The sequence below is a fragment of the Ursus arctos genome, unplaced genomic scaffold, assembly GCF_023065955.2.
Source record: "Ursus arctos isolate Adak ecotype North America unplaced genomic scaffold, UrsArc2.0 scaffold_22, whole genome shotgun sequence".
Classification (NCBI taxonomy): Eukaryota; Metazoa; Chordata; class Mammalia; order Carnivora; family Ursidae; genus Ursus; species Ursus arctos.
Window position 1 is genome coordinate 52,750,739 of NW_026622897.1, and position 23,613 is coordinate 52,774,351.

A 23,613-nucleotide genomic window follows, 5' to 3' on the forward strand; every position below is an offset into this window, starting at 1 on the left:
AGGAGCCAGGCGTCCCTCTGCCAGCAGCCTCCCCTCCCGGCCCAGCCTCCAGTGCAGCTGTGCCATTTCGAATTCCATGTTTATCCGCATGCGTTTCTATTTTTACCTCACGTTTCTAAAAATACGAACCGACTGCCTAACCAGAAGTGATTTTGGCACTTTCAAGGGAAAATAGACGGGTAAGAATTATTGAATAATTGCTAAGCCCTCCAGCCTTGCCTAATTGGGTTTCTGGCAGACAGATGCCGTAGGAACCGAGGGTGACTGAAAGTGGTCAAAGAGGAGGGCACGGCCTCGTGAGCACGCTCGTGTGACCTTGGGGTGGATGTGTTCGGTCGTCACAGAAGACCCACGAGGTACATCGTTCCCGTCCTGCTTTCACGAAGTGAGGCTCAGGCGTCATCAGGCACCTGCCCCCGGCTTCGTGGGAAGGAAGGTGTGGATGGGCCTTCAGCGGCTGTGATCTCAGAGTCCCCATGCTTTCCCGGCCAAGACTGCCTCCGAGAAGGTGCTGGAACCCCAGGGCGGGGTTCAAAGGCATGCTTCTCGCTATTTACTTTTATAAAACCCTGATGACACATCTCATTTTATGAACCAAAAAACTTTCCCGTTGCTGACTTTCCCAGAGATAATTCTTTTCAGATCTCTGACATAACAACCCAAATCGCGGCTGCTGATTTTGCTCCACATTTTCCTTCCCACTCCCCGCCCCCAGTAATTACGCAGTAATTATTATGTGGGTAATTGCCTCATTAGTGATTTGGTGTGAGAAGGCTCGCTGAAAGACTAATGAAAGGGCGTCTCTTTAGAGCTACAAGATTACAAACGACAAATACAGTTTTAATAGCCCTGAAACCCTCATTAAAAGGGAGAACTTTCCCTGCACAATATTTTGGGAAGTGTTAGCATTTCTCTTAATCAATCCATGCTCCTCTAAAGAGCCCAAGTTTCCCTGTGGTCTGAGAGCCCAAACCTAGTGAGTGAAGGCACTCTAGTGCCTTCTAGTAAGAAGGGCGGCAGCAACAACCCTGACTACCAGCCTTACAGGCCCCGCCACCACCCTGCCCATGGGGGAGAGGGAGAAACGTGGGGGAGAGCCATAGAAAAGGAAAAGACATGCGCCCTGACAAAGGGACTCATGTCCCGGGCATTGGTCCCCAGCACCCGCCCCGCACATTCCCTTCTACGGAAACCAGCTCAGAAGCTCTTGGGGGCCAAGCCTTTGTCCTGCTTGGGCCCGCCTGGCCTGGCTCTCGGCATGGGGACTGGAGAAACGTGAGTCAGGGCTCCTCAGTGTCGCAGGCCTGGCCGCCCACCGTCTGGCTTCACTGGCTGCCGTCCACCCCGAATGTTCCCTACCCTCCAGGACTCTGACCACAGCCACTCTTTGGGATCTTTGTGGAGTTTGCTTTCCCCCTTTGGGCCATGAAAAGCTGTGGGTGCCATCTTCGGTGAACTCTTGTTCAGCAAGATTCAACTCGTGTCCTCCCCTGCATTCCTGCCCTCTCTCACATCGGTAGAATAAATCTTCTCGTTTATTCGCCCTGAGCCTTTTTACGTACTTCCTGTGTGGCGTGACTGGAGCGTTCGGCAAGTATCTTTACTCCGAGTCTCTTCCGCCTGGCCTGGTGACAGGGACACAGCTACTGTAGCCCGTTCCATGGTCATCCTTCATCTGGATCATTCAAGCAGCCTCCTAGGGGGCCTCCCTGCATCCTTGCTCCTCACCTCCTAAAACAAAAGGCAAGTCATGCCCCTCAGCACGAGGTGAGTGCCCAAATCCTGCAGGGGCTCCGCAGCTCACGTAAAACGAAATGCAATCTCTCACTTGGCTGCGCAGTGCCCTACCCCACCCACCGTCGCTCCTCTGATCTTATCTCCCACCCCCCACCGCCCCTGCCCCTGGTCAGCTCCAACCCAGTGAGGCTGGCCTTTGTCCTCACACACACTTCTTGCCTCAGGGTCTTAGCTTTCGGCCTGGAGGACTCCTTCCCCAGCCATCCACCAGGCTCACCTCTTTCCAGTCTCTGCTCCAATGTCGCTTCATCAGAGAGGCTGCCCTTGACCCTAGGTAACACAGCACACATATACATCCATATCAGCGCAAGTGACCCTCTGTCATCTTTATTAATCTAGGAAGAACTTCCCACCACCCAGCATGTTATAGAAACCTATTGGTTTATTGTCCGTCCCCGCTCCCTGGACTGTAAGTCACTGCTGTCCAAGACAGCAGGGATTTCGTCCATTCTGCCCTCCCTTGTACCCCACTCCCCTAGCGACGGCATCGCGGTGAATTTATGTTGAATAAACAAAGCAGGGAGTTACTGAGCATCGTCCAGTGAGCCCTCAACAAATACTCACGGATGGAAAATCGTAGATATGCTCAGAGTATGTGCCACAGCAGGGGAGTTTAATTGCAAGTTATACGAGGATTTACATAAAGAGCAAATAGGCAGATTGAGTTGCTGGAAGGATCGTTTACCTTCACACGTCCCATGCGATGGGGATTTATGAGCAAGCATCAAGAAATTTGCAGAACGCAATGGAATAATTTCGAATGCCATCTAGGTGGTAACTCAGATGAAATGCTCACGTAAAGGGACGTTCCAAGCTATCAGGTTTTGTGTAGATATCATCGATTGTTGTTTTTAATAGCAAAATCTATTAGCAGCTTAGAAATAATCCCACTATCCCGCTGCAAAAAGAAAACCCCGAAACAAAACAAAACGAAAACTGGACCAGGAAGTGAGAGGCCTGAGAAGTACTGGTTCCAGCTCTGCCACTGGTTTGCTAAGTGCTACCACGGAGTTACTTGCTCTCTCTCCGCTTTACTTTCCCAATCTATAAAATTAACATCCTGGATTAAATTATTTCTGCAATGTCTACCAGCCCTAAAATCCTAGGCCCTAGGGATTGTCGGCTGGCTGGCTGTCTGGCTGAAGCGATGGACAGGAGACTCTAGTTTCCACGACATTGCCCCAGTCTTAGCTCTCTTGGTTGGTTCTAGGTTCTTCTTCCCACTCTCTTCTCACTCTCTCCTAACCCAGAGAAGTCCTGCTCTTTATCTGAAATGTTTTTATGTACACCCCTGAGGTCCCTATATCTGCTCTGAGTAGTAGACAGAAAACAGTAGAATAGAAAGTCATAAGCAGAAAGAATGGTCACTGGAGGATGTTTGCTCCGTGAAAAAAGAAGGGAGAAGAGGGATAGATGTGTTGACTTACATCCAAAAATTGGGGGAACATATAAAATTCATGGGCCTGTTTCATTCGTGAGTGTTTTTGAGAGGCATTTCTTTATACCCTTTTGTGCAAAAATTACAGAGTATTACACATCGAATCTTCCCTCTGGCGGATTATAATCACAGATGTTTGGACAAGAAAAGACCCAGAAGAACATCTGAAAGAGAGATCTTGCCCACCTAACTTGGTGTCTTTGGGCAAGTCCCCGGAGTTGCAATGGATGAGAACACAGAGGAAGCCCGCCTGGGTTCAGGTCCACCACTCACTAGCTAGGTGGCCTTGGGTAGGGCACCTCCTATACCTGTTTTTTTCTGGGAATAGAATGGAGTTAATAGGGTTGAAGTGAGAATTAAATAAGAAAGCTCAGTGAGGTAAAGTCACTTGTTCCCACGGTGACAGAACTAGTCGTTTGGATCCCAGAGCGCTCGTAGGAAATAGGTGTAAAAAGAGTCAAAGGAGCCTGTCTCATGATTTTAGATTGTCTGTTGATTAAACCAATGGACTTGCAGTAAGAAATGTCTGTATGGTGCCCACAGAGGTAATTCCGCCATGGCGAGAGATTTGCTCACCCACGCGCTTTGCTGTCCATCTCAGCAGAATACACCAGAAATGCCTTTGCTGATGGTATCCACGGGATGGAATTATACTATGCCGGCTGGGTAACGCAACCGGACACCTCGTGCCTGTCTCCTGCGACATCAGAAATGATCACTTTTCATTGATCTCCTTTTAGATCTGACCTTGATATTCCTTCCTGCGTCCCCCCCTAAATACATCAGAGCCCCTGAGGATATAAGCACGTTCCCTTTCAACGGAATTTCACTGGTCTCACGTTGAGGTTTGCACTTCGAAGCGAGCAACGACAGAGCCTGGATCTGGATCTGATCTTCCAGTCCGCGTAATCTTCTAGTCACCGGCCTTTGAAGGTGCCCTTTCCCGGCTTTCCATGGTTGTGTTTTGTGAGCTCGGGGCACCCGGCAGCCATCCCTCACCATAGCCGGGCAAGCGCATCTGTGCTGGGTCCTGCTGGCCCTGTGTTACATGAGCCCATGCGAAGGCAGGACGTGGGCAAGGGCTGCGCAAAGGGCACAAGTCAAGTAAGAAAAGTACTTCTAGGGCACGGGATGGGCAACAGGGATGAAGGGGGTGGGAGGTGCAGGCTTCCAGCTAGGAGATGAGGAAGTCCCAGGAAGGAAGGGCGCAGGACAGGGGGTGCAACCAACGGTACCGCATGCTGGCACCCACTAGCTGCACCTGTGACACGCAGGGCATCACGGATAAAGAAGCTGAGTCACTGTGTGGTGCCCGGAAGGGAAGGTAGCCTGCTGAGTCAACTATACTCAAGTGAAAAAAAAATGTTTTTTAAGAAAAACTCTTCTACCGCATTTCGTTAAACCCTCACAGTACCCTAGCAAGGTAGGTGACATCATCCCTGGTTTCCAGGTGAGGAAACGGAGGCTTAGAAAGGGCAGGGGACTTCCTTAGAGTCCCACAGGTGGTAAATGGCGTCTTTGGGACTCTGAACCCAAGCTCCAGCTGATAGGCCATGCTTTGTTACGGCTGTTAGTGGACATTGTGGAACAGTGACCAAAAATAGCCAGGGATGGCCTGCAGTCCTGTGCACAATGACATTTGTTCCAGGGGGAGCCCACCTCAAGGTACTTCAGATTAGGCTAGTCCCCTGGCACTGAGGACGTGCCCCCCGAGCCAGGTGCTATGCCAGGCCCTTGGCGGACACTAGCTCCTCAATTCATCACCTTTCACCCGCAGAGTCACCGGCGTTGGCCCCCAACCAGCTATACTGGAATCACCCTAGGAGCCTGTTCAAATACAGATCCCAGGACCTCGCCTCAGGGGCGGGAACAGTGGAATTTTCATTACTAAGAAATGCTCTGCTGGTGTTTGGCCCTCCAAGTTCAAGAACAGTTATTCTTAAAAAGTAATAGATTCTTGTCATTAATGAATCACTTAAAATCACTCACTGCCTTTTTTGGAAGCCTTTCTAAGTTAAGCGTTTTGTATTTAAAATATAGACTCTTGTACTGAACAATGAATTTAGGAAGGATACGAGTAGGAAGCTGGAGTTCAGCGTCAGTTGAGTGAATTTTACTTGGTACCCAGAGGAATTTGAGGGAGCTTATTTTTAGGACTGACTAGTAGGTCACAACTCTAAAATTCAAGCCCTGGTATATATAGTCTGAAATTTGGCCTCCAGTCTGGACTTTTATAATATTCTATGACATATTAAGTAGCTTCTTTGAAATATTTAAATAAAATGTTCATAATAAATTAGATAAGATACAAAATTATAGAAACAGATTCGCTTCCACTCAACATCCGGGGCACTAGGTACAACGCATTACAAACACAAATATGCTGGTGAATTCTACCAAACGGTCAAAGAAGAATTCATACCAAGCCTTCACAAACTTTCCTAAGAGGAGAGAGCGCTTCATGACTCATTATGGCAGGCCAGTAGCTCTCTGATCCCAAAACCAAAGACATGAGACTCACCAGTGAAGGTAGGACATGTGTAAGCCTGAGTCACCAGCTGGTTCTCTGACTCTGGGAGGTGGATTTCAGGGAGACGAGACAGAGCACGAGGAAGACGGTGATAACGGTGATGGTGGGAGTGGTTATAATTACACAGCACATGTACACACCCACAGGTTTGAAACCCAACAGTGTGCTTTTGTCAAGCATTCTTCCCGAGGGTAGGTCTTGGTCTTTTCCTTGCTCTAGATATCTCGTTGCTGTGGATACTTAAAATGCATTAACAGAGGCGCCTGGGTGGCTCAGTTGGTTGTGTCCAACTCTTGATCTCAGCTCAGGTCTTGATCTCAGGGTCGTGAGTTCAAGCCCTGCTGGGCATGGAGCCTGCTTAATAAAAAAAAATGTATTAACAGACAGTAAAACAATCAAATATATATCTTAGGAGCAAGAATTAAGACTTGTGCTCTGGTGTCAAGAAGATATACTCTCACTGATTTTTTCCTCTCCCCATCCTTCTGCCCACTCAGCTGACCTTCCCTCCCATTATTGTCCCACTGTCCTGTCTCCATGCAGCCCCACCAACGCCGCCACCAGTGTATCTCCAGCCGTGTCTTACAAACTTGAATCACATCTAGATCTGGCCCTTGTCGTTGTTGTATTTAGTCACGACCACTGCAGTTTATTTCAGTCCTTTGACAAACAGGCACGTAATGGCAGCTATCGAATAAACTGCTTTCCAATCTCTTCGGTCTCAAAAAAAAAAAATACATTTTGTGTCACTGTTGAGAGCACAGCCTTTTATCCTTTGTAGTGGAGTCTTTACTGCAGCCTGAGAACAGAATGGATTCAGAAGAAATGTAGTTGTGATTTGAGGATGCAAAAAAAAAAAAAAAAAAAAAATCCTATCCTGGGAACCACTTTCTTCAGCACGGGCTGCCCTGCTGGAGTCCCAAGCAAAGATACAGTGGAAAGATCCAGGCTTGGTGTCCTTGTGAGTTTGGGCCCTGCCCGGCCACTTGCGGGCTCTAGGACTTTAGACAGGTCCCTTTACCTCTCTGAGCCCCCATGTTCTCATCTCTAAAATAGGAATAACAGCTTCTCTCTTGAAGGGTTGGTTGGCTTAAGGTTAAATTAGATCAAGTATATAAATCAATTATTAAAGCTTTTGATATACGGTAAGTTTTCATTCATTGAAATGTTTTACATTGAATGAAAGCAATTCTTAGGACATGATTATAAGGTTACTTTATTTCTGCTTCCCACTGCCCCTTTCCATTTATTCTATGGGACAAGTTCTTCTACCCTTGCTTGAAAATTTGGACAAGTTCTGTAACTTGTACAGCAAATTTCAGTAAATATAAGTCCTCTGTCATTAAAATGTCCATCCCATGTTATAGTCAAGATGTCAGTCTGTTTGAAGTTACTACCTTCCCTCCTCCTGCAGCTCTGGTCTGCTCTGGAGGAGAACCCCACGGCGGGGCTTCTACTTCACTTGTCCTATCCCTTGCCCCCTATTCAACCTGCCCAATGTTGGGGTTCAGGGGTGAAGAGCAGGAAGCAAAGCGAACAGAAAGTTTCTTCTGGGACTGGTGTGGTCACGGAGACTGGTGCTCTCTGGACTAGCAGGCTTTCTGGAGGGACCGTCTCTTGGGAGTGCTTTGCCGGGTTCTCTAGAGGCCCCCACTCATCACCATGGACCTCTCCCTCCAGGAGAGGGATAAAAGGGATAAAAGTGAATCCCTCTGGTGGGTCCCATACTCCTTCCTCCGCCCTGGGCATCCCATAGTCCCTCCAGCTTCTTTCTGCTGAGACATGTTTGCCCCTCGAGATAGCCCTCTTGACCCCATCTGGCTCCAGGAAACTGTGTCGTGCGTTCCTTGTCCTCACCAGCAGGCAGCTCGAGTACCCCCAGTGCAGCCCTTTCTCCCTCTCTCTGGTCCTGGACAGACCAGCCAGCCATCTCTGACCTTAGATTTCTCTGGAGGGTCACCGCCACATCCCCCAAGATCCAGGTGTCCTTGAGCCTCTCTCTTGACTTCCCTTCATGGAGGGAAAGCAGGCCCTTCATGGCACGGAGTTCTCACCAGTGTCCTGTCCCTGCACCTTTCTCGGCCTTTGCTCTGGCACTTCTGCCCTTTGACAGCCCTCCTTACTTTGGAATGCGGTCTCGTCTCCTTGCCGCAGCTGAGTTCCCCACTCAGTCCTGGGACGCGGCTGCTAACTGTATTATTCTTGTCTGACCTCGGCGTCTCCACTTACTGGTGTCCAAGGTCACGGCATTTAACTACCCTCAGCTCCGATTTCCTCAGCGGTAAAGTGAGAACGGTAATAACGGCCTGCCTCGAGAGGCCTCTTTGGGGATTAAATGAGATAGTGCCTAACCGTACTTCCCTCCGTCCCTGGCACTGGCAAGGTTCTCCGTCACATCAGCAGTTTTCACGGCCATTGCCATTATCGTGATGAGTCTTAGAGCAGAATTACGTGCGCTTTTGTTAGCAACGCCCTGCCCCCTTCCTGCTCGGCCAGACACGCATACCGACCCAGCTGCCCAGGCAGAGTGGTGGCTGTTTGGGGGTGTCTCAGTCCCTAGCCCCCTTTCCCCCTTTGATGCTGGCTCTCCTACAACTGGTACCCTTGGTGCCCTGTCCCCCCTCCCGTAAGCCCCCCCAAGTTCATTTATCTCTTTACATTGTTTCTCTCAGCAACCTAATTTCGCGGTGGGCCTGTGTGGAGTCATCTGCTGCTGGATTGCCATCCCTCTCTCTCAGGGTCCCTGGGACTCCCCTAACGACCCCAGAGTTTCCTGAGGCAGAGGGATGGGGCTAACCCCGTTGCTGGGAAATCACACGCAGGAGCCCCTGGGCCCATGACTACCAGCCTGGAGATGGTTTTTGCATCTCAGGCGGTGATGCTATGTGTGTTCGTCCTGCTTTCAGTCCTTTCTCCCCAGCTTTTCCCTAGTCTGGTTTTGCTTCAAAAAGAGAAAACAGAAGTGACAGGACAGTAGGCCTGTTTCCAACCTGTGCCATGTTTTCTCTGTCATCCGTCTCCATGAGACCCCGTGCATCACCCCTAAGAGTGGTTGGGGCCCCACTCTGGCCCTGTTGAGCCCCCTATGCTCCTCTCTGCCCCAGCACCGCTCATCCCACACGAATCCAGTCTGTTTCTTTTCCTCCTCGGCCCCTAACTAGACAGTGAGCTCCTTGTCCTCTATCCCCACGTGCTAACACAGTGCCTGGCTCGCCGTTTCTCTGAGGCCTCGGGCAGTAACTTCACCTCTCTGGGCTTAGTTTCCTCCTCCGTAAGCTGCACAGTAATAGTGCCCATCTCAAAGGCTAGTGCTAAGGACTCAATCACATCACGAGGGCAAAGCTCCCTGCACCCTGTAGGCCCCTGGTAAGCAGTAATCATCTCGTAACTGCCGCAGACACTCAGCAGTTGAATTAAATAATCTGTCAGCAGAGTTGACAGTAAATTCTAATTCGTCATCATCAAAAAGAACATACGAGAATCTGCAGCCTCCAGTCTCTCCCTTTCCTCAGGCTCTCGTGGTCCCCAAGGGGCCTGAATCACCCAACCCATGTGCCTCCCAAGCCACATCATCTCATCACTCCACCACTCTGAGATCTTGAGTGGCTCCCGCCGCCTCCAGAGTCAAGCCTCACTCTGTGACCCACACCCCCTCCACCTGGCTTGCCTCCACTGCCCCTTATGTAATCCTTGGCTGTAAAATGAGGTGAGACCGTCTTGGTGCCTGTCCAGCTTTGCTGCTCTGTGATTCTCCCACAATCCTGTTCATTCAACCCGCGTTTTCTGAGCGCCTGCTTTGTGCTGGGCCTTGGGCGGGGCCCGGGCTACAGATCCTGCCCTCGGGGGCCTCCAGCCTAGGAGAAAATAGAAGCATCTTCAAGATGTGGTGGAGATGGGAAGGGATGCCCTGTGGGAGCTGGGGTGGAAGCCCTCAGCCTGTCTGGAGGTCAGCGATAGCTTCACAGAGTTGGCACTGGGGGGGGGGGGGTGTCAAGTAAAGAACATAGGGCCCAGGGGAGCATTCTGGAAAGAGAAAAGTACTAGTGCAGACTAATGCAGACGTGTGGATGAACTGCTCGGGGGACGAGAGTGGGAGGCAGTGGGCCTGCAGAAGTGGGCCATGGCAGGGCCAGAGCTGAGGTCTCGCTGAGGAGTTTGGCCTTGACCCTCCAGATGCAGAAACAGCAGAGGTCCTTCAGTCGCTCCCCAACCACAGCCGGAAGTGTGCCTCCCTTCTGGTTGCCTAGTCTGCACATCGTATTGGGCTTCACATTTTATTCTAATAGTTACACAAGAGAAAAAAAGTCGTTTTTAAATTTTCGGTTTCGTTTTGTATACAGAAACAGATTACTATAGGACAATAGGAAAATGTCAGATCTGTACTTGGCCATTCACTCTTGAATTTGATTTCTGGCCCCTCCATTTACTAGCTGAGTACCCTTGAGCAAATCACTTGCCCCTCTGGACCTTGGTCTTCTCATCTGTAAAATTGGGGGACGGGCCCCACCTTACAGCACTTCTGTGGGGATTACAGATGAAAGCATGTTTTTGTGGGGCACCTGGCAAATTAGAGGCCCTGACACATCCCTTCTCTTCTCTCCCCTCTCAGTCACTGGGTTTCCTGTCACCTGGACGCCAGCCCAGTGACCTGCACCTGGCAAAGAGTGCCGGGACAGTGATGTGAGGGAGGGTTCCTAAGAAACAGTCATTGCTTCCCCCGAAGACTGGGTGCTTTGAGGGGCTTTGTTCCCCCAGCTGAACGCTTGTGAGCTCCCTGGGCGCACAACCTGCCCTTCCAGGCTGTCCAGGTGTCGAGGCTGCACTCGTGAGTTTGTGTGTGAGATCTTCTTCCTATGCATAGCCCTGGAAAGCTCTGAACAGGAAATGGGCAGGAATTTCAGTGCCTCCTCTTCTTTGAAAACCCCTGTTTATCTTCTCAGGCCCCCTCAGATTCTCATGGGAACCTTGAACTCCCAGAGCACCTCTCAGCTCTCAGCCAGAAGTTCCTTAAAGGCTATGATACTCAGGGTTGCTTCATGAATGCTTATCAGCAGAGTACCTGGCAGGGGCTCCGAGGCACGAAACCACGGTTAAAATACCGGCCGAGCACCTGCTGCGGGAAAGGTGGTGTGTTCAGTACACTGCTGACCAGTGGGCACGAGCCAGGAGCTTTGGGAACCGAAAGTATAGTGCGATGCTTGCCCTTCTCAGGAAGGCATACCTGTTCCCGATGGCCCTATAAATTATGCTGGTTTGTGTCTTTCAACTGTTTTCTCTACCACCTTCTTTGCCTATATTTGAGCTGCAGTTTGAAGTAGCCGTTTCCCCAGTAGAAAGGGAAAAGACAAAATTCAAGGCGAAGACAGGCCCCTACAAAGACACAGACTTGTGAAAGTATTTCAGGCTTTCACGGGGCAGCTTATGGAGGTCAAAATACGGAGTTGAACAGACCCGGGTTCAAATCTGGCCCTGACTGACAGAGACACCCTACGTAAGTGCCTGCACCAATCTGGAACTCGGGACAGACACTCCAGCCTTCTGGGGCCACCCTGAAGGTTAGAGAGCAAATATGTGTAAGTGCCTCCCACCCGTGGCATGGAGAGCAGATGGGAAGTCATGCAGCCCTGGCTTTCCTGTTGCCCCTTAGCAACTGACCTTTATGGGTTGTTTTTAAAGAATTATTTATTTATTTATTTATTTGAGAGGTGGGGGAGGGGCAGAGGGAGAGAGAAACCGCGCAGACGGTGCTGAGCGTGGAGCCTGACGCAGGCCTCGATCTCACGATCCTGAAATCACACCTGAGCTGAAACCAAGAGTTGCACTTAACCAATCGGGCCACTCAGGTGCCCCACAGCTGGGCTTCAAAGGTGCCACACCAAAACACTGTCCCCCTGGTTACTGGCCCAGGCAAGTGACTAACAGGACTGAGTCTGACCCTGCAGCTTCATGAAGAAATTCTAGGTCCCGTGTTTGAGAAAACCCCTCCGGGTTCCATGGCCTGGAAAAAAAAGTCTCACATTTTCTCTGACTCCGATGCCTCTGAGGATGTCTATTATTCTTAGAGCTCACGGGTTACTGAAAGACTTGCTGCGAAAATAATTGCATTGCAAAAAGAAAGAGAGGCCCCGAAGCCAAGTGTGTTTAGTTGTTCCTGGGTAAATAAAGTCGTAATTCCACCCACCAGACCGCCCACCCTCTTGCTGCCCGGCTGCACCCCCCTGCTGTGCCCCCACAGCTCCCACTACCTCAGCGGAGCTGAAGCATGGGCAGCCCAAAGCAGAATTTAATGGTATCGCTTCCAATGAATCATTAGCAACAAGAAACAAGCGTGACATTAAATGCGCCCAAGATGGCATCATGGGGGTCACCTACTTAATATCTTAATGCTCACCATTACTTAATGATTTCCGAGGTTTGGTCATGCTTCAGCACTGTCGGACTTAGAGTGCATTCCTATTTCCAAACAAAGGAATAGTTTGCAGGCTTCACACACGATCATTATCAAGAGTTTGTAATACATGAAAAAAGTGTTTTCTTTTCCAGCTATTTCCTTATGGAAGTTTCTAGAAATGGAATTGCTAGATCAGAGGATGGCAGTTTTAAAGGCTTTGCTCCTTAGTTCACATAGTCAACAAACATGCACTGAGGACTTGTGATGTACCAGACATTCTGCGGGCCCCCCGGACGCATGGTGCTGTCCTGCTGGGTTGAGTCGGGCTGTGCTTCCCCCACACCCTTGCCAGCAGTGGCCACGGTTATGCCTTTCCCACCTGACCAGCCTACACAGAGAGAGTAATATATTCCCAGGGACTTAAAGATTTAAATGTAAGAAATAAATATGCAGAACAGAATTGCAGATAATTATTTATAGGATTGTGTCATAGGGAAACTTTGAAAGCTTAACCCCAGGAGTAAACAGGATAAAGGAAAAGGTTGATAGACTAGGCCACGTGCAAAGGTAAAGCTTATACATGGGTCCACATACATGTAGATATGGATATCTCTGCGGATGCGTATCTCCATCTCTTTCTATATATATGATTCCATACCCTTGTATGTCCGTACATAGAAAATAAAAGATAAACTGGGAACCACAGTTGCAAAGAATTCGTATCTTTTATTTATTTTTATTATTTATTTTTATTTTTATGTTTTTACTGTCTTTTTTTTTAATCTATAAGAGTTATAGAGAACTCTTACAAATTAGTGGGAAAAGAAAAATGGAAAACCAACTACAATGACTGTGTGTTCCTTTTACAATTAAAAAAGTAAACTCAGGGCTGTTTGCTTTGAGTGCATGCTAAACCGTTCCAGCCTCCAGAGCAGGGGCCAGGGGCACAGAGATGGCTTCAAAGCCACCTCTGCCCTCCCAGGCCTCACAGATGGGCTTGGAAACAAATAGCCAGGAGCACGATGTGAGATATCAGACAAAGGCGCTGTTACAGGCAAGTCCCAGGGCACCGAAGCAGGCGGGGATCACCTTCCTGCAAGGGGACGGATGTCAGGGAAGAAGATGTTCCAACTGGATTTTTCACAGCTTCATTGAGAAAATTCACCCCTTTTAAGCGCACAGTTTGATGAGATCTGATAACTGGATACAGTGGTACAACCATCCCTGAAAGACAGTTCGAGAATGCTGCCATCCCTCGTGTTCGTTTACAACCAATCCATCCTCCCGCCCTAGGCTTAGGCAGCCCCGATCTTCCTGTTTCTATGATTTTCCTTTTCCAGAATTTTTTTATAAATGGAATCATGTAATATGTAGTGTTCTCTGTCTGGCGTCTTTGATTTAGCTTAACGTTCTTGAGATTCATCCATATTGGTTCATTCCTTTTTACTGATGAGTATTTATTATCCATTCTATGGATTTACCCATTTTGTTTATTCGTTCATTAGTTCATAAACATTTGGATTCTTTCCAGCTTTTGGGCTCCCATGAATAATGCTGATACTAACATTCATGTATAAGTTGTTCGTAGATGTGTATTTTCACTTCTCTTTGGTATTTGGGAGAAGAATTGTTGGGTCATATTGTAAGTGTATGGTTAACTTAAAAATAATGTTTTCCGGGATGCCTGGGTGGCACAGCGGTTAAGCGTCTGCCTTAGGCTCAGGGCGTGATCCCGGCGTTATGGGATCGAGCCCCACATCAGGCTCCTCTGCTATGAGCCTGCTTCTTCCTCTCCCACTCCCCCTGCCTGTGTTCCCTCTCTCTCTGGCTGTCTCTATCACTGTCAAATAAATAAATAAAATCTTTAAAAAAAAATAATGTTTTCCCCCAAGTAACTGTACTGTTTTACATTCCCATCAGCAATGTAGGACAGATTGATTGCTCCACATTTTTTGACAACATTGAGCGTTGTCAGTGTGCTTTATTTTAGCCATTTTCGTGAGTATGTGGTGGTATCTTACTGCGGTTTTAATTTGTATTTCCCTAATGACTAGTAGTGTTTACGATCTTTTCATGTGCTCATTTGCCATCGTATATGATCGCATATTGGCAAAGTGTCTGTTAATATTCTTCCCATTTTTAAATTGGGTTGTTTGTCTTATCATTGAGTTTTAAGAGATCTTTCTATATTCTGAATGCACATCCTTTATCAGATATGTTTTGCAAATATTTTCTCTCCGACTATGCTTGTCTTGACCTCGTCTTAATGGCATCTCTTGAAGAGTAAACCGTGTAATTTTGATGGACTTAAATTTATCATTTTTCTCTTTTATTGTTTTGGGGTTTTGTGTCATATCTAAGAAATCTTTGCCTACTCCAAGGTCACAAAGATTTTCCTCTGTGTCTTCTCTTACAAGTTGCTTGGTTTTAGGGTTTATATTTAGGTGTCTAGTCCATTTCTAATTAATTTTTTTGTGTATGGTGTAAGATAATGCTTGAGATTCCTTTGCTTTTCACATGGACATCCACTTTTTCCAACACATTAGTTGGAAATGCTATCATTTTCCCCATTGAATTACCTTAGCACGTTTTCCAAAAATAAATGAACCACGTATGTGAGCAGTGGCATGATGGTAAATGTTTAACTAGCTCTCTGGAAAAAAGGAGGGGCCTGATTTGTAGTGTTGGCCAATTTCCTGATATTTTCACAAGGCTGATTTCAAGCTACCAGCTCACCAAATAACTGCAAATTTAACAACTTTCATCAGCTCTGTGCGCGAAGATAAGCCAACTTCACCGCACTACTGTAGGCAGAAATCTATTTCTGAATTACCTGTTTTGTCTTAGATCAATGTGTCTATCTTTACGCAGTAACATACTTGGTTACTATAGCTTTATAATAACTTTTGAAATCAGGTTGAGTAAATCCGCAGACTCTGTTTCTCTTTCTCAAAATTGTGCTGGCAATTCTAGATCTCTTACATTTCCATGTAAGTTTTAAGATCAACTTGTCATTGTTTACAAAAGTCCTCTTGGGATTTTGACGAGGATTGCTTTGAATTTATAGCTCAATTTCTAGAATTACTATCTTAACAATATTGACTCTTCCAATTTAGGGACATGGTATATGTCTTTATGGAGGCCTTCAATTTTTCGTAGCAATGTTATATAGGTTTCAATTCCAGGCATCACACTTCTTTTGTTGAACTTGTTCCTAAGTATTTTATTCGTCCTGGTGCTATTGTGAATGGATTTAATTTTTTTTTTCTTTTTCCAATGTTTGTTACTAATCTATAGAAATAAAACTCATTTTTGTATATTGATTGAGTATCCAGCAACCTTGCTAAACTCATTCATTTGTTCTAGCACTTTTTGTACATTCCTGAGGATTTTCTAAATGCAAGATCATATTTATATAAATAATGACAGTTTTACTTCTTCTCTTCTGATCTGTATGCCTTTCATTTATTTTTCTTGCTTTATTATACTGGCTATGGCCTTCAGTACAATGTTGAATAGAAGTGACGCGAGTGGACATCCTTGCCTTGTTCCTGATCTTGGGAGAAGAGCATTTAGTCTTTCACCATTGAGTATGTTACCTGTAGGATTTTTGTACATCCTATCTATTAGGTTGAGGACGTTCCCTTCTGTTCCTACTTTGCTGAGGTGGGTTTTTTTTAATGATGAAAAGGTGTTAGATTTTGGCAAATGTTTTTTCTATGTCTATTAAGATGATCTGTGGTTTCTGTCCTTTATTCTATGAAAATGGTATATTATATTAACTGATTTGGGGGTGTTAAAGCAACCTTGCATTCCTGGGATAAATCTCACTTGTTCATGGTGTTTAAACCTTTTCACATGTTGCTGGATCTGATTTACTGACCTTTTGTTAAGGGTTTTAATATTCATATTCACGAGGAATGTTGACCCGTAGTTTCCTTGTGATGTCTTTGACTGGCTTGGTATCAGAAAAATACCTGACACTACCCATCTTAAAATAAGCCGGGAACTATTCTCTTTTCTAAAAGAAATTGTTAGGATTGATATTTATTTTTTTCCTTAATGTTTGATGTAACTCACCAGGGAAACCACCTGGGGCTGGATTTTCTTTGTGGAAAGATTTTTTTTTTTTTTTTTTTTTTTTTTTAAAGATTTTATTTTTATTATTTATTCGACAGAGAGAGAGACAGCCAGCGAGAGAGGGAACACAAGCAGGGGGAGTGGGAGAGGAAGAAGCAGGCTCATAGCGGAGGAGCCTGATGTGGGGCTCGATCCCAGAACGCTGGGATCACGCCCTGAGCCGAAGGCAGACGCTTAACCGCTGTGCCACCCAGGCGCCCCTCTTTGTGGAAAGATTTTAAATTACAAATTCGATTTCTTTACTTGATATGTATGTATTCAGTTTTTCTATTTCTTTTTTAGTCAGTTTTGTAATTTGCATCTTTCTAAGAATTTTTTCATTTCCTCTATATTGTCAGATTTATTGACATGATGTTACCCCCAGTATTCCCATATAATTGAGTTACATTTTAAAGAGTAAATTATCATGGGTCTCAATAAGTCATAAAATGTTTTCTTCCGCACCAGCTTGATTGGTGAAAAAGGTATTTACCAAGTACTTCCTAGGCCCCAAAGAATAAGGAAACTTAAGCTTACTGAACACTTCGCTAGACGTATCATGCAACGTCCTTGACGTTGTGGAGCTCCTCTCACGGGGGTGTACTCCCAGAACTCTAGGTCTACCCCCAGAAGGGGGCAGCACTGTCTCCCACCTTTCAGAGCATACTCCTACTGTTTCCATTTCCTGTCTAAGGACCCATCTTTCTGCAACTAAGGGATACAGATCTTTGGGGACCCAACTCACCAGAAGCACACAGCCTTCCTTTTTCAACTTCAGCCGGATGACTGTGTGGTCTAGTGGCAAAACCACCCCAGAATTCCTATGACTAAAAAGCCCAGCTAGTAATGGGGAAGTGGGGGGCAGGGCAGAATGAGGAGGGAGTCATTGTGATTTTCCTCCAAGCTCTCATCTAGCTCTTCTTTTTTCCCACCTGAGGTGTATTTGTACGTGTACTTATTTTAACTACCACACTCCCTCCCTCTTATCCTCCACCTGCCAACGATAGCTTTCTTTTTTTGCCCTTTTTCTTCCATACAGTTCTTAGCATAGTGCTTAGTAAATACAGCAACCTTAATTAATTTGTGTAGAATCACATTGACTCCTAATTGAGCAATTTTATTTTTAACTCTCTGTCATAATTCTATGCATGTTGTGCACACGAGCTCTCTTTATGTGAAACACTATTTCCCAGGTGTGCAGGGGCTCATGAGCCCCATGCAGCTGGGACAGGACTTCGGAGCTACCCGCAGACTCTCCGTTTACCTCATGAGGGAACCCAAGCCCTGACACTCATCATTGCCAACTAATCCATGTTGGATTTTTGCATGTAAGGGAAAGGGCAGATTCTTTTCCACTCATTCTCTGTTCACATTAGATTAGCTTCAAACTTTTCTTTACATACAGACATGATTTGCTCAAGTGCACGCCCTCCTCATTTTAGAAAACTATTATATATGGTGCACACGTGTTTACTGGATATTAATGGATAGGAAGTGTGGTCCTAAATGCTTACAACATTGGCATTCTCTATCAGATCCCTTTTTCTCCCTCTCACCCAAAAGAAGCTGAAAGATGCAGGCAACCATATACACAGGCATAGGTCGTAAAGTTCCTCTCTTGACCCAGTCATTTCTGCCAGGAAGAAACAACCTTCTGTTCCCCTCCAAAGAGAGAGAAGCCGCTCTAAGCCCCCTGCAGCCCTCTAGGCTCAGGTGTTCTTTTCTTTTTAATCTCCAGATCCTATTTCCTTGAACCAGCTCCTGACAATAGCTTGGCAACCCGACGGCGTTCACTGACTGTCTCCATCAGATTTCATGAAAGAGCCCGCTTCCCTTCTTCGAGAACACTTTAATATAACAAATGTAGGCAAGATTTTTGAACAGAGACTTAATATGTTTCCATGACAATGTAAATTACCTATGAGAATGTGTAGGAAGATTTTAAACCATTAAGACTTAAAAGCATGATTTTCTTCCTTCGTAAAGCAGTGGAAGAATGTTGTAGAAAATTTTGTTGTCAAGAGGATGGGGAGAGAATTTTATTTCCCAAGAACTTAGATATGTCATAAACTTGGGCCTTATGGGCAGAGACATAGAATTTATATTTGACCATAGCTGGCAGTAATCCATTATTCTGAGCCCCTACTTTTGTCAAGAAGTGATTTGTACCAATTACCACATGTAGATATTCTCCCCAGCAGTAGAATTATTCCTTGTATAATTCTATTTCATCATTTCTTGTAAATGCCAGGCTTTTTCAAATTAGAAATAAAAGAGCAGCCCCTATTCTCTTTGGCAATACTTTCTCTCCAAGGCCAAACCCTCGCCATTCTCCTGACGCCTGCCCTCCCCCCTCTCCTGGGGCCTGGCTTCATCAATCAGCCGGCTCCCCACCCGTCTTCAGTCTCCCCCCTATAATTGCTCTTTCAGTATCTCCCCTGGAATCACTGCAAGAAAATGTGTGTAAGTGGGACAAGTCCTTAAGCGGACATCTGTGTATGGCGGACGTTCAGTATTGGAGATTCAATTCATCAGGCATTCACTGAATGCTACTTTGTTCGAGTCGAATGTGAAATGCATTCAGAAATAAACCTGGCATTGGAAGCTGCTGCCCCGATTTGGCCCTCTCCTAGCACCGGAACGTTGACTGCCACGGTGAGAAATGCAACAGTGGGGACAGACATTGGACAGACTCTTGACATTGATGGCGTGGTGGTTTCTATCTCCCCGCCTGACTCCCAGGTCCGTGGAAGCTGTTGTTGCATCCGTCTAATTACCCTGTATCGCTAGCTCTGTGCCTGGAATGTAGAAGGTATTCAATAATTTTTCTTGAACAAATGACTGTGTAATAAAAACTAAATACATTTATTATATAGGTCTCCACCGTGGGCTTTGTTGTAGTGACACAAGTGGGCGGGGCTCTTCGTGAACACATTCTCATTGAACCGCACATCAGCCCTGTGGGGTAGGTCTCGGGCTCCCTGCAGTTAGTTCAGAGCAGGGGAGCGCCTGGCCCAAGGGTTAGAGCTGGGATCCAGCCCGGGTTTATCTCACTCCAGAGCCTGTGCCCTTGCCAGTGAACCACCTTCTCTGTCCTGACCCGGGCTCCGTGCTGCTTCTCATCTCATTAACCTCTACCTGCGCCTCCCTGAGCCCCTGCTCTGTGCTCTGAGACATCATTTTCGCCCAGGGTCTGTGTGTCTTTGTTTCTGCGGCTGACCTGGCCCCAAGGCAGCCTCATCTCTAGCAGCTTGGCTGCCTCGGAGGCTTTGCTACCTTCTATGAGGGCTGCAACATGCCCCCCCCCCAGTTTCTTTTTTTTTTTTTTTAATGATTTTTTATTATATTGTGTTAGTCACCATACAGTACATCCCCGGTTTCCGATGTAAGGCTCGATGATTCATTAGTTGCGTATAACACCCAGTGCACCATGCAATACGTGCCCTCCTTACTACCCATCACCGGTCTATCCTATTCCCCCACCCCCCTCCCCTCTGAGGCCCTCAGTTTGTTTCTCAGAGTCCATAGTCTCTCATGTTTCATTCCCCCTTCTGATTACCCGCCCTTCTTTATCCCTTTCTTCCCCTGCCGATCATCCTAGTTCTTAGGTTCCATAGATGAGAGAAATCATATGATAATTGCCTTTCTCTGCTTGACTTATTTCACTTAGCATTATCTCCTCCAGTGCCGTCCATGTTGCAGCAAATGTTGAGAACTCGTTCTTTCTGATAGCTGAGTAATATTCCATTGTATATATGGACCACAGCTTCTTAATCCAGTCATCTGTTGAAGGGCATCTCGGCTCCTTCCACGATTTAGCTATTGTGGACAATGCTGCTATGAACATTGGGGTGCATATGGCCCTTCTCTTCACTACGTCTGTATCTTCCCCCCCCCCCCAGTTTCTTGCAACCAGGGTGTGACCTTCTGTTCACCTGATGCGGCGGTTCTGCGGGGGGCTTGAACTTGCTGTGCTCTGCTCACACCAGCACTTTCTGCCTTGCTTGAGTGAAGCGTGCGTGTGTTAAGCCCCTTTGACGCGAGGAATAATTTCTGATCGGGGTGCGCATTAGAAGCTATTGCTCTGTAACAAATCACTCCAACGCTGAACAACTTAAGCCAACAAATGTTCTTTATCTCATACAGTCCCTGAGGGTCAGAAACCCAGGAATGACTGAGCTGGGTGGTTCTAGGCGCTCTCCTGGCGCCGTCTGTATACTTGCCCGGGGCCGAAGAGCCCCTCTAAGATGGCTCATTCACGCGGCTTTCAGCAGGAGGCTTCCGTTCCTTGCCACACAGCCGCTCCGGGGGGCTTGTGTGTGTGCTCCTGTCGTGGCCGCTTTCTGTCCTCAGGGTGAGAGATCACAAGAAAGCAGGCAGGAGGCCTGACCACGTAACAGCCCAGCCTCAGAAGCTCCATACCGCCACCTCCGCCGTGTTCTGCTTGTTGGAAGGGAGTCACTGAGCGCCATCGCGTGCAAGGGAAGCAGAACTAGGTACCACCAAAGGGAGGCGTGTCTGAGAGTCTGTGGACATATGGTGAGAGGCGATAGAGATGCCAGACGCCGTGGGACGCATGGGTGGTAACTGCGCGCCCCCTCCCTGGCCAGGGCGGCAGGGGCTTCCTGTTCAGCCCTTCCCACGGGTGAGGGAGGTGGAGGCGACGGTTTTGAATCCCTGGCTCAGGCTCCATGAGCCTTACACAGATGCAAAAGGACAGAAGGTCAGAGAAGAGCAAGCTCCATGCAGCCGTGGGCCTGGAGGCGGGTGGCGAGCACCCAGCCTGGCAAGGACCGTCGAGCGGTATTTCAGTAGCTGGAGGTGTGGAGGGAAGAGCATGCTGGCGACGGGAACAGCAAGGGCTAAAGTTCAGGGGAGGGGAAGCGCAGTAGGTGTTCAGGGGAGGGCCGCGTGGGGTCCTCATGGGCAGAACCAGCGACGGTGGCTGCGGCACGGGGTCGTTGTGGGGGTTACAGCAGATAATGCCTTTGAAGAGCTTTGCACAGCACCTGGTGCCCAGCAGGTGCTCACCAACTGATGATGTGGTGACTGGTGAAGATGACGAAGTAAGGCCGGGAAGGTTACTGAGGCCGAGTTACAGGGCGTGCGCGTCCTCCTGAGGAGTCCCAGCATGAGGAAACTGGGGGGGCCTTGGCTTGGACTGTAGCGACTGGCGTCTGTCGTGGTGTTTAGCAGGGGAGTGCGGTGCTCCCGGCCCAGCTGGAGGAAGATCTCTCCTGGAGCCTGTGCCGATGAATCAGAGTGAGGAGGGGGGCCGGGACCCTGACGCCGTGGTCCTGGTGCCATGATCCAGGGAGAGGAGGCCTTCAGGGCCGAGGTGAGATGGTGCAGGGGGACTGGACAGGAGGAGCTGAAGGTAGGGCATTTGTTGCCTCCTTTAAAAACTTTGCCTGGTCAGCACACTGCTTTGGCAGCGGCCCTGAGTGCAAGTATGCACCTGTCTGAAGGCCCTGCGGGACCTGCCTGGGGCATCTTGTCTACCAAGTCTCTGTGAGAGGACTCATGCTGGGCCTGCCTTTGCCATTCCTGATGGGGGCTTGGAGGCTGGCCCCCGCTTTTCTCCATCGATTTTTCCAGGACACAAGAGCCATCAGAGGAGTCCTTTAAACCCAGCCCTGAATATACTGATTGGGCCTACTTCTCTGTGTGTTTACCCACCCACAGAGGGAAATCATATCATAGTCCCAAACCCTTCTCTGCCCCTGAAGGGATTGTACAGGAGAGAAGTCATGCATCGAGCCTCAAATGATCTGCTGTGGAGGGGACAGTGGGCGGCAATGCAGTTGGAAATCCTGTCCCCGTGGCTTCCCCGTATCATGATACAGGAGGAGCCATGGCATGGGGAACACCTCTGGGATGCCAAGGTCAGTAGCCTGCAGATGTGGGACCCTCCCTGTATGCTCAGAGCCTCACTCCGGGGCATCCAGACTAGCTGAAGGGAAGTGCTGTCTTGTGATTGCTGCCCAGAGCCAAAGCTGTCGTGAGCTTGCCGGTGGGTTACACACCCACCCCCAAGGGTGCGATGGAGGAAGGGGCAGGGGCTTTGAGTCAGATGGACTCACGGTCCAATAACCGCTTACTGGCTTGGCAAGTCTCTTCACCTGTCTGTCCTCGGGTTCCTCAAATATAACATGGGGCCAATAACAGTGACCTCACAGGGATGATGGAAGGGTAAAGTAAGTTTATATTCACAGAGAGCTCAGCCGAAAGGAAGTGGGCATTGGGAAGTGTTAGCAAACTTTTCCTCTCCTTACTTGCTCCCTAATTTTCAGGGGTTCCTTCCTGCCCCCGGCCCTTTACCACCATGGTGGCTTCACTCACCAGGGGCTCTGGGCTGCCTCCTGTCAATCTAGGGAGAATGGATTTTGTGAAAGCTTGGGGGACACCAGGTGCTTGCTTTAGTAAGGGCAACTCTTCCCTCCAGGAGCTTAAAGACTTGGGGCGTGTGGATTTTAGCAATAACAGAAGCCCCAAGCGCGAGCAGCCTTGTGAGTGCCTGAAATAGGATGGAACGCTCGATTTCCTTTCCTTCTCCAACCGTGTCCTAAGCGTATGGCTCTCCGCTGTGCAGGCCACCGGGGAAACACAGATAAATGCAGCTCTGTCCCTGGTGGAGAGGGACTCCACCTGGTCAGGCGCTTGTGAGCACACACTCGGTTCAGCATGATCGGTGCTAGAACGCAAGTACAGGCAGGATATTTTCATGCCTCCCAGGAGCAAGTGCCTGCCCCGTCTGGACGGGAGTGGGGGGCCATGAGCTGATCAGAAAGGACATCAAAGAATAACTACTTCCATTAAATATTCATTCAGTGCCAAGCCCTTGAGTCCTGTGAAGAGTATGAGAAAGATATGGAACATGGCTCTGAGTGGGGGCCTGGCGGGGCAGGTGGAGACAGGTGGGGTCCTCTCCCAGCTCTGTCCCTAACCTGCAGCTTGACACAGGATAAGTTAAAGGATATCCCTTCACAGCCCTGCAGATGAGGTGGGACTCAAAGGTAGGGTTCCGTCATGAACTTTCGGTTACGTATCTTATCCCTCGGGAGAGGTAAAATGGACTCATAAAATAATTAAAGAGCAGCATGAAACCGCACGGGGCACCGTAAAGTTGGACAATGTAGTAAAGCATCTAGGAGCCAAGAGACAGGAAACTTTGGGCTGAGAAATCCAGGAGGGGGTCCTGGAAGAGGAAAGCCATGAGCCGGGCCTTGAAGAATACTTAAAACTGGGGCCGTCTGAGAGGAGGACATCGTCAATGGAGGAATGATGCTGCCTCGCTCAGAAACGTTCTGTGGCTCCCCAGGCCGACTGCAAGCATGT

The 23,613-nt window shown here is 48.0% G+C and overlaps 1 protein-coding gene and 1 long non-coding RNA gene across 2 annotated transcripts in view; one reads left to right on the top strand and one right to left on the bottom strand.

The window, feature by feature from the left end:
• MAP6 (microtubule associated protein 6) overlaps nt 1–23,613 on the top strand; it is a 73,991-nt gene that overhangs the window by 25,899 nt on the left and 24,479 nt on the right. The window lies entirely within an intron of this gene.
• Nucleotides 820–7,967, bottom strand: LOC123002059 (uncharacterized). The gene is made up of 4 exons (XR_006411566.3): nt 7,703–7,967; nt 5,757–6,119; nt 2,015–2,067; nt 820–1,731 (listed from the first exon to the last, which is right to left on the bottom strand). It is a non-coding gene; the product is annotated as an uncharacterized LOC123002059 (long non-coding RNA).